This window comes from Arachis ipaensis, chromosome B5, assembly GCF_059453495.1.
Source record: "Arachis ipaensis isolate K30076 ecotype BB chromosome B5, ASM5945349v1, whole genome shotgun sequence".
Lineage (NCBI taxonomy): Eukaryota > Viridiplantae > Streptophyta > Magnoliopsida > Fabales > Fabaceae > Arachis > Arachis ipaensis.
Window position 1 is genome coordinate 46,060,494 of NC_142440.1, and position 11,787 is coordinate 46,072,280.

At 39.2% G+C, this 11,787-nt stretch overlaps 1 non-coding gene across 1 annotated transcript; it reads right to left on the reverse strand.

Moving 5' to 3' along the window:
* Nucleotides 1–9,135: 9,135 nt before the first annotated feature.
* On the reverse strand, nucleotides 9,136–9,241 carry LOC148564059 (small nucleolar RNA R71). Its single transcript, XR_015884421.1, has one exon. It is a non-coding gene; the product is annotated as a small nucleolar RNA R71 (small nucleolar RNA).
* Nucleotides 9,242–11,787: the final 2,546 nt, after the last annotated feature.

The following is an 11,787-nucleotide window of genomic DNA, read 5'->3' on the forward strand; positions in this document are numbered from 1 at the left end:
GGCTAAGGTATGGTTTTGGTTTCTCGTAGATAATATATAATGTAACATAAAAACTTAGGATAGTTGACCATAGGATAGGTTAAATGTTGTGAAATTGATAATGTTGGTAGTTTTGGTGAAATCTGAGTTTGTTTTGAGCTTGTGATAATGATTGATGAGGATGACGATTATGAATTGTGATGTTGATACATACATATATATATATGAGTTATGTTGCTTGAAATGTGGATTGTTGGAATGAGATTAATATAATGGAGTATTGGTATGTTGTAAGAGAGATTGAATGGATATGAAGATGTTTTGGTCTTATATGATGTTGTATAAAGTGTGAAACTTTGGGTTGAGTAAGGTTTTTAGTATAAATGAAGGTTTGGTAAATTTTATGAAAATTTAATTTTTGACCGAATTTTGGCAGACCATAACTCGGCTTTCAGACCCTCAAACTTTTCCAAACTTGTTTTAAATGATGATAATGATGATGAATTTCAAATGGATTGAGAGATGGATTGATGATGAGTATGTCTATGCTTTCTCTCTAGTTGTAAGGGTGACAAAGTACCTATTCCCTCAAATGATGACAGGACACATATTCTCTCTAATGGTGACATGGCACTCTCCCTCTAAGGGTCAGCCGATATGCTGAGATATTTGTGTACAACAAAGAGACAATGCCCGGGTTAGCTTCCGAATATGTTGGCTTGGCTGTATAACCAACAAATGAGCTCATTAGCCATAGGACAGGCATGCATCATGTGCATTTATGTGATTTGCTTGAGTATGCTTTGTTTTGACTTGCCTAAATGCTTATATGCTTAACTTCTATTTGCTCTAACTACCATGTATCTCTATTTGTGTTTTTTTTGTTTGAATTGCATGTTTGTGCAACTGAGAGACTCTTCGTATAGCAGAGGAGTGACAAGGATAGATCCACCGGAGTTTAGAGGGTTGTAGGAGAGTGAGATTGGTTGTAGAAAAGTGAGATTGATGTGTTAAGTCATATTTGGATTAGAACCTAAGTATCTTAGATAGTTTACCCTTTCTCTGGTTTAAATTATAGCTCTAAGTTTTGAATCTGAGTGTCAGAATTCTAGGATCGTCTCTGTCTTTCAAGGCTCCTTGTTACAACTTCCTTCAATTATATTACATTAGTATTTTTATTTTTAGAGGTCGTAGCACCTCGCTACCTCTAATTTATATCCTAGTCATAAAGTTCAGTGTGGTAAGATATTAAAAAAATACTTTTAAAATTAAAGTTAGATTTTTCAATGTGTGTATATATATATGAGATATGTGAAATGACTAAAAAATTTAGAGAAAAGGACAAATAGGTCCCTGACCTTTTGCCCCACAGACATTTTCGTCCTTGACCATTTGAAAATACTTTTAAATTCCTGACCTTCACAAAACTTGGACGGATGAGTTCTTCCATCCAAATGCCTCTATCAGACCGAATGGAAAAGTTTGATGTGGCTCCTGTTCTGATGACCTGTCGTGACAAGTTGACACGTGGACTGATGACTGGAAGGGTACTTTCAAAAATTGGATAAATAAGTCCCTGAACCTAAAAACTACGTCGTTTCGCGTTTGGCCCCTTACAAACACTCCCATCCCTTAAGTTGTATACAATACCCATTACACCCAAACCACCCTTACTGAATTACATTAAACCCTAAGAATACGAACGATCACCATACTCTGTTTCTCCCTCCAAAAAAATCACTACCCAAGCTGAGACGGTTGTAGTGTGCAATGGCTATCGAAGAGGGAGAACCTTCCATTGTTGTCTGAGTTGTTGTCTTCATTACCAAAGGTAAGAATTTGTTGTGTTGCTTAGTTAGTGGATTGTCAGGTTCAATGTTTATGCAACTATGAACTGTGTTATGAAAAGACTGATCGTGCATGTTGATAGTGTTGTCAAAAAAGTATTGGAATTTTTCCTTTGAAATTGATTAACTGTTAGGGCAAAGAAAGCTTCTAGTGTGATTTTAATTTCTGTCTGTTGAAGGACATTTCTTTTTAATATGTGAAAAGAGTACTTCTTGATCATTATTTTTTGTTTTTGTTTTTTATTTTTCAGATGGTTGATGTGTTTGTGGTGCCTGTTTTCCACCTTGGAGGTAATTTTGTGAGAGAAAGTAATGGTTCTCTAGTTTATAAAAATGGGAAGGTAGAGAATTTTTCTGAAATGGACCTAGATTTTGTGAATTTCGAAGACTTGATCACACTATTTAAGGGCTTGGGGTACCAATCATACAAGACAGTTTATTGGTATGATCTAAGGAGTGCTGATATTGAGTCTGGGCTGCATATTTTGACAGAGGATGCAGGGATTAATGCAATGCGAGAGAACAAAATGAAGAATACAGAAATAGACGAGTTTTACCTATACTTTGATCACTCTGTTGATGAACATGAGTTTGTGGAGGATGCTGGAAACCAAAGTAACAATCCTATCGCAGAAGAGGTTTTGGTGGATCTTCAGAGTTCGTCATCTAATGATGGGTACGAGAGTACGGAGGATGAGCCCTACAAACCTCCACCACCCGGGTTTGAAAGTGACAGTGACGAAGATGATAACAGTGCTAATGACAATGGTAGCAAAAGGCAGAGAGTAATGAAGGGAAAGAAAAAAGTTGTGTCTCCAAAGAAGTCAGCTGCAAAGAAGACAGGTGTTGAAAGAAACAGGAAGACATGGAAGAAGAAGGGACAAAGTAGTGCACTAGGTGCATCTAATGTTACCAGAAGGCAGCAGGCCAGGACTGGGCCCAATGAGCAGCATGCTAGAACTAATGTTTGGCCTGATCCTAATGTGCAGCCCAACAGAGACCCACAACCCAACAGAGATCAAAATGTTAGTTCTATGTGAGTGATGTCCAAGATAATAATGATGATGACCCGGTATATGATTATGAATCTGATAATTTACATACACCTATATCATCAAATGATGAATCTAGCAAGCATAAATTCCCTGAGTTTGATGATGATTATACTTTTGGAGAGGGAAGGTTTGAGTTAGGGACTAGGTTTGCCACCATAGAGAGATTTAAGGAAGTTGTGAAAAACTCATTCATTGCTGAGGATAGGCAGCTTAGGTGGATTAAGAATGACAAGGAGAGAGTAGGGGTGGGATGCATGGATGATGAGTGTCTATGGCTAGTTCATTTATCATACAAAAAATCTCTGCAATGCTACCAGGTGAAGACTTACAAAAATGATCATACATGTGCAAGGTACATGGGAAGTAATGCGGATGATCAACATTGGATTAGTTTGAAGGTTGAGAAGAGAATGAGTACACAGCTTCATATGAGGACAAGTGAGGCTATTGACTTTCTGAGAGAATAATTCTTACTCACTGCACATCCAAAAATGGTTTACAGAGCAGTTACAGAGGCAAGAGAGAGAATCATGGGCAATGAGAGGCAGCAGTACAGTAATGTGAGAGATTACTTGTTTGAGATATTAAGAAGTAACCCAGGGTCTAGGGCAGAATTGTGTGTCACTCCTATCCCTCAATCCCCCCTTGTGTTTGATAAGTTTTATATATGTTTAGAGGCATGCAAGCAGGGTTTCAAGAGTGGATGTAGGCTGTTGATACATCTTGATGGATATTTTCTGAAGACTTATTATGGTGGACAACTCCTCACAGCAGTGGACCAGGACGCAAATAACCAATTTTATGTGGTTGCCTACAGAGTAAAAAGGTCTGAAACTAAGGAATCTTGGAAGTGGTTTCTAACTCTACTCCTTGAGGATTTGGGGGATTGATAAACCCCATTTTTAGGGTTTAACTTGTGCTTAATTTAGGGGATTTTATCACCTTTTTCCCACATTTATTCAATGAAATGGAATGGTTTCATGATTGTCTCCTAATTTGTGCTTAAGTGTGAAAACATGCTTTTTAGGCCCTTAATTGCTAATTTTGATTTACCTTTGAATCCACTAGATGCCTTGATGTGTTTGTTAGTGAATTTAGGATGGAAAGGCTAGGAATGGATCAAAGAGGAAAAGCATGCAAGTGGAGAACTCATGAAAAATCAAGGATTTGGGATACACTCATCGACGCGCACGCGTAGCAGACGCGCTTGGAAAGTGAAGTCGCATGGTGACGAGTACGCGTGATCTACGCGTACGCGTGGATAGAAAATTGTCAAGCGACGCGTACTCGTGACCTATGCGTACGTGTCGGTGCTCGCACGTGACCCACTTAAAGTGAATCCGCTGGGGGTGATTTCTGGGCTTCCCAGGCCCAAATCCAACTCACTTCTGATGCTATTAAACCCAAGGATGAAGGGGGGAGTTACCAAGTAGTTTTAGAAGTAGTTTTAGTTTAGTTTTATCATGTTTTAGTGAGGTTTTCTAGAGAGAGAAGCTCTCTCTTCTCTCTATAATTAGGATTAGGTTTAGGTTAATTTCTTCTTAGATCTAGGTTTAATTCATGTCTTCATCTACTTCTCCCTCTCAATTTCTAGTTGCTACATCTTGTTCTTCTATTGTTTTGTTGTAATTTCCTTTATTTTGTTAACTTTGTTGTTGATACACTCTTGTTCCTTTTATTTTCCTTTAATGCAATTTGAGGTAATTCATGTTAATTGTGCTTTCTTTGATTGTGGTTGTTGATTGCTTGTATTAGGAAGTGTTAGATTTTATATTTCTTGGCAATGTTATCTTGCTTTCCTTTGATACCTTCCAAGTGTTTGACAAAAAGCTTGGAAGGATGATAGAATAGATTTTTGTGTTCTTGGCTTGGGATGGTAACTTAGGAATTCTTGAGTTACTAATGTCCAAGTGATTGATAATTGGTAGCCATTGATTCTAGTTCTCATTAATTCAATTAGTGAATAGCTAGAACTTATGGACTTGGATTGATATAGCTCATTTGACTTTCCTTCACTTGTTAGAGGACGACTTAATGGGATTGATCCTTGCAATTATCATGTTGTGGTTAGTGATAAGGATAGAGATCCTTAACCATCAACCCTTGCCAAGATCCTTTCATCATTTGAATTTCATTTACTTTCTTGCAATTTACTTTTATTGTTTCTTATTCAAAACCCCAAAATATACATGCCCATAATTCATTTATGGTTGAAATTTTATGTCCGACCAACAAAAGGTAAACTTCATAATTCTTTAACTGCTTGGTACTTGTTAAAAATTGATGGTTGTTTTACTTATGAGGAGACTTATTTACTTTTAGCTGCTGTTTTGGTGTTAGGTAATTATTTAATGTTGACTGTTGTTGAATACTAGGTTATATTTTAGTAGCTATATACAATTGTATGGTAACTGCTAATTAATAGTTATGTATTGAAGGCTGGTTTAATATATGAATGTGCAACTACTATGTAGGGATTGCTACCTGCATTGAAATCAGTGATGCCAAATGCCCATCACCGAAATTGTGTGATGCACATTTGGAAAAATTTTATCAACCGGTTTAAGGATCTGTATATTCGGGAGATGGTTTGGGACTATGCTAAATGCACCACCATACCAGAATTCAAGGAGCAGATGGAGAAGCTCAAAGGAATTAACCAGGGTGCATGGGAATATCTGTCGAAATTTGAACCAAAAGTGGACAATGTCACAAATAACATGTGTGAGGTGTTCAACGCTAAGGTAGTAAACTATAGAAGCAAGCCTATTCTCACAATGTGTGAAGAAATTAGGTGCTATCTGATGAGGAGGATGGTCAAGCATAAGGAGTTACTAGAAAATTATCCTAGAAAGCTCGCACCTGTTCAGCAGAAGAGGCTGGATCGTCTTATAAGGCCCAGCAACAAATGGCTTGCAGAGTGGATAGGTGACGACGAACGTAAGAGATTTGAAGTGAGTCGTAAAAATACAAAGGTGGACGTGGATATTATCAAGCAAACCTGCTCATGTAACAAATGCCAACTGACTGGTTAGTTTTAATTAATTGTTAAGTCATTTCTTAATTATATGGTTCACTATTTACTGGTGCATGATGTTTTTTTGTTTCAGGCATGCCCTGTATCCATGCAGTAACAGCAATTAGGAAGAGGCATGATCATCCAGAGGAATATGTGCATGATGCCAGGGCATTTTGGCCAGTTTCACTGACCTTTTTCTTTACTATTTTAGGATAGTTTCATGCATTTTCTTAGTAAATAAGAAAGTTTTGGGTGAATATACACTTACATCCTTATTCAAGCAAACATTGTGAACTATATATGATTTCATGAGAATTATGCATGAATTGAATGATAATATGGATGATGCATGATCTCATGACTTGAAACAAAGCTTTGATGCACCTTGTTTGTTTGATTTCAGGACAAAGGAAGCAAAGAAGAACCACGTTAGCAGCCACGTTAGCTTCACTAACGTGGAATGGGAGCGAGCTTGCAACGTTAGTGGTAAAGTTACCACCAATAACACCTTCGAATGCCATCATAACCCACGTTAATTGCCACGTAACTAACGTGGGAACTAACGTGGAAGAAAGGGGGAGCTCCAACGTTAGTGATGAAAGTGAACACCACTAACGTTCCAAAATGCCACACTAAGCCACGTTAAGAGCCACGTTAATCCAATTAACGTGGACTCTAACATGGAATGAAGAGGAAGTCGCAAGCGTTAGTGACAATCACCTTTGTCACTAACGCTAGACCAAGCCTAAATTGCCTACGTTAGTGGTCACGTTAAGACCACTAACGTGAAGGGTAACGTGGAGCAATGAATGATAGGCCAACGTTAGTGATACTCACCTTTGTCACTAACATTGGAGATGGCATATACACCCACGTTAGTGGTCACGTTAATGCCATTAACGTGAAGCACTAACGTGGAAGGAAGGGGCGTTTTGAAGCGTTAGTGACAAAGGTAAGTGTCACTAACGCTCTCGAGCCTTGTCATGCCCACGTTAAAGGCCACGTTAGTTACACTAACGTGGACCATTAACGTGGAAGAAAGGGACAAAGAGCAACGTTATTGGTAAAGGTAAGTGCCAATAACGTTTACGAAGGGCTAAGAGGCTACGTTAGTACCACTAATGTTGAACTTAACGTGGATCAACTAGTTCGAAATGTTAGTGACTAAGTTATCATCACTAACGCTCTCGAACCCAAGTTTACACTTAATGTTAACGGACTAACGTCCTAACTAACTTCCCATCATACCTAACTCACACTTTCTTTGTAAGCAAACCTGAGCCCACTAAAGACTGTAACTGCTTCAACTAAAGATCAAGGGCCCATATCCAAGACTTGAAGAGCTAACTAGAAGATCAGAAGAGTAGTATATATAGGGATAGTTTTGAATTAAAAAGGGGATCTGGAACTTGAGAACTACACTCTGTATATTTTACTTTCTTTGCAACTTCTAGTTTGATGTTCAGAATGCACTTTTCATTTTTGATTTCCATTTCCAGAGCTATGAACAACTAAACCCCTTTTCATTGGGTTAGGGAGCTCTGTTGTAATTTGATGGATCAATAATACTTTTCATTATTCTTCTTCTTTCTTTTTTCTTGATTTTACTAGAAAGCTTTCGATCTTAATACAATTGGTTAGTTGTCTTGGAAAAGAAACTCTCCATAATTGGATCTCCTCTGAGCCTTGAAAAAGGGATGAGGAGATCATGCTAGAATTGCTTTCTCATGTTGGACCAAATTGGGGTTTGGATGGATATAGTGACATATAATCCTACCAACACTTTGATTTGGAAATACATGTGGTATAATCAGTGACCATACGTCATCTCTTCCCATGAGCAATTAAATCAAGGAATTGGGCAATTGTTCAAGCTTAGAGAGATTGGGTTGCCAAAGAATTGGGATCCAATCACTTAAGATTGCCAAGGAGATCAATGAATGCATTGATTGAGGAAGAGATGAGAATAAACTTGATTCGGAGAATGCAACATCTCCTAAGCCCAATGAATTCCCCATTCTGATCTTACCCATTCTCTTTATTTTCTGCCATTTACTTTCCTGCTCATCTCCCCAACTCTCCATTTAAGATTCTGCAATTTACTTCATGCCATTTACATTCCATCATTTATTTCCAGCACTTACATTTTCTGTTATTTACTTTCCCGCCATTTAAATTTTCTGCAACTACTCAACTCAATTTCTGCTTAGCTCAACTAGAACATTCCTCTAATTAAAGTTGCTTGACCAATCAATCCCTGTGGGATTCGACCTCACTCTATTGTGAGTTTTTACTTGACGACAATTTGGTATACTTGCCGAAGGGAAATTTGTAGCGATACAAGTATTCGTACATCAAGTTTATGGCACCGTTGCCGGGGATTGATTTTGTATCGACAATGATTAAGTTGGAAGATAACTAGATTAAGCAATTTTCTTTTGTTTTGTTCCATCTAAGTGATTTACTTTCAGTTTTAGCTATTTTCTTCCCTTTTTCCCTTACCCGTTTGTTGTGTTTTCGGCATTATTTACAATTTAGTTCACTAACCCACTAACTATTTGATACATTGCACCACTCACACTAACAACCATTCTAACAAGAGTATTTTCTTCATTCATCTTCTTCTTGCTTTTTGCTTTGTTGGTTGTATGACAGGTAGGAGAAGTGGGGCTTCAACTTCCTTTGATTCTGAACCTGAGAGGACCTTGCTTAGATTAAGGAGGGAAGCAAGAGGGAAGAGAGTCGTTGGTGCTGAGGAAGAGGATGAGTATTTTGAACCGAACATGGAGGAGAATATGGAGAACCAGCATGAAGAAGAAGCTCACAACCATGCCAGAGAAGGTCCAGCAAATCATGCTGGGTACGAGAGAAAAGTTCTAGGCTCTTACATCAATCCAAACCCAGACAATTGTGGAAGTAGCATCCAAAAGCCAACCATACATGCCAATAACTTTGAACTAAAACCCCAGCTCATCACCCTCATTCAGAACAACTGTGCATTCGGAGGAAGTGCCCATGAAGACCCCAATCAACATCTAACCACCTTCCTAAGGATATGTGATACTGTGAAGTCTAATGGTGTTCATCCCGACACTTATAGACTGCTTCTGTTTCCTTTTTCACTCAAGGATAAGGCATCTAAATGGCTGGAATCTTTTCCGAATGAGAGTTAACAACCTAGGAAGACGTGGTGAACAAATTCTTGACAAGATTCTACTTTCCTCAAAGAATCAACAGATTGAGAGCTGAGGTACAAACCTTCAGGCAACAAGATGGTGAAACTCTCTATGAAGCATGGGAGAGGTTTAAGGACTTAACAAGAAGGTGCCCACCAGACATGTTCAATGAATGGGTGCAGTTACACATTTTCTATGAGGGTCTTTCTTACGAATCAAAGAAGGCAGTAGACCACTCATCTGGGGGATCTCTGAACAAGAAGAAGATCATTGAAGAAGCCATAGATGTCATCGAGACTGTAGCTGAGAATGACTACTTCTATGCTTCTGAAAGGGGCAATACTCGGGGAGTAATGGAACTGAACAACATGGATGCGCTGCTGGCTCAAAACAAGATGATCACCAAGCAGTTGGCTGACCTTACCAAGAAGATGGAAAGAAACCAAGTTGCAGCAGTCACCACCTCATCAGCAGCTCAAGAAGGAGTGAATACAGAGGAAGAGGGTGACCAGGAACAAGCCAACTATATTGGGAAATCAGCTAGGCAAACCCATGATCCATACTCCAAAACTTCTAATCCTGGTTGGAAGAACCACCCAAACTTTGGGTGGGGAAATCAACAAGATCAAGGCCAAGATCAGAGACGTCACAACCCCAATAATAATGCAACTCACCAACATTCCACACAGAGATCATATCAACACCCACCCAACAATACCTCTTAACATCCATATCAAAACCAAAATGGCCATTCTCACCCCTCCAACCTCAACTCACCATCACCATCCGAAGACAGACTCTCCAGAATAGAGACTCTACTTGAATGTATATGCAAAGAAGTCCAAGATAGTAAAATGTTCCAGGATGAAGTGTGATCCAATATGCAGAATCAAGATGCTGCCATCAAGAAACTTGAAACACAAATTAGCTACCTATTTTAGCAAGTTCCCAGCCACAACATTTGCAGCAACACTAATTCAAACCCAAGGGAGGAGTGTCAGGCTATCACCCTCAGAAGTGGGAAGGAATTGAAGGAGACCTCCAAGAAACCACAAGAGAAGGACTCGGATGAAAAGAAAAAGGAACAAGATGAAGTTCAAGTTCCCACTCCCAATTCACATCACGAAGGAGAAATGCCGAAGCCATACGTTCCAAAAGTCCCATACCCTCAGCAATTGAAGAAGAAAAAGGATGACAGCCAATTCTCAAGATTTTTAGAAATCTTCAAGAAATTACAAATTAACATACCCTTTGCTGAAGGAATAGAGCAAATGCCGCTCTATGCCAAATTCTTGAAGGAGTTGATAACCAAGAAGAGAAGTTGGAAGAACAACAAGACTGTGATACTAACCAAAGAATGTAGTGCCATCATTCAGCACAAATTACCCCAGAAATTAAAGGACCCTGGGAGCTTCCAGATTCCTTGCATTATAGGGGAAATCACAGTGGAAAAGGCTTTATGTGATTTAAGAGCCAGCATAAATCTGATGTCCTTAGCAATGATGAGAAAAATGAGGATTGAGGAGGTCAAGCCAACAAAAATGGCCCTGTAACTGGCAGACCGATCATTCAAGTTTCCTCACAGAATAGTAGAAGACTTGTTGGTAAAGGTAGAAAACTTTATCTTCCCAGCAGACTTTGTAGTGTTGGATATGAAGGAAGGAGCCAAGGCCTCTATCATCTTGGAAAGACCATTCTTAGCCACTGCCGGAGCTATCATCGATGTCCAAAAGGGTGAACTTACCCTTAGACTACATGATAAGAAAATGATATTCAATGTGTTCAAGGCCATGAGTTACCCACAAGACGCATTGGGAGAATGTATGAGGTTGGATTCACTGGATGATGTAGTGCAAGAGACTTTTGAAGAGGAAGAACTTGAGGGGGTAACAGAAGAAGAGGAATCAGCATCAAGCGAAGAGGCTGCAACAGCTGAGGTTCATGTTCAGGGCACACTAGAGGAGAAGAATGAAAGAGAAGAAGCACCCAAACTTGAACTGAAGACACTGCCGTCTACTCTCAAATATGCATATTTAGGAGAGAATAAAAGTTATCCAGTAATCATAAACTCAGCCTTCAGCCAAGAACAAGAAGAGGAACTACTCCAAGTATTACAAAAGCATAAGGATGCCATTGGATGGACCTTCGCTGACTTGAAGGGAATCAGCTCGGCCATATGCATGCATAAGATACTGTTGGAAGATGATGCCAAACCCTCAATTCAACCCCAAAGGAGGCTGAATCCAGTCATGAAAAAAGTGGTACAGAAGGAAGTCATGAAGCTGTGGCAGGGAGGGGTAATCTACCCAATTTCAGATAGCCCATGGGTCAGCCCCGTCCAAGTGGTCCCCAAGAAAGGAGGAATCACTGTAGTACCCAATAAAAGGAACAAACTCATCCCTACAAGAACGGTCACAGGATGGAGGATGTGAATTGACTACAGAAAACTCAATGAAGCTACAAGAAAATATCACTTCCCACTCCCTTTCATGGATCAGATGCTGGAAAGACTTGCAGGACACGCATATTATTGTTTTCTAGATGGTTACTCAGGATATAATCAAATAGTGGTTGATTCGAGAGACCAGGAGAAAACGTCATTTACTTACCCATATGGAGTGTTTGCATACAGGCGCATGCCATTTGGGCTATGTAATGCTCCTGCAACGTTTCAATGCTGCATGCTTTCTATCTTCTCGGATATGATAGAG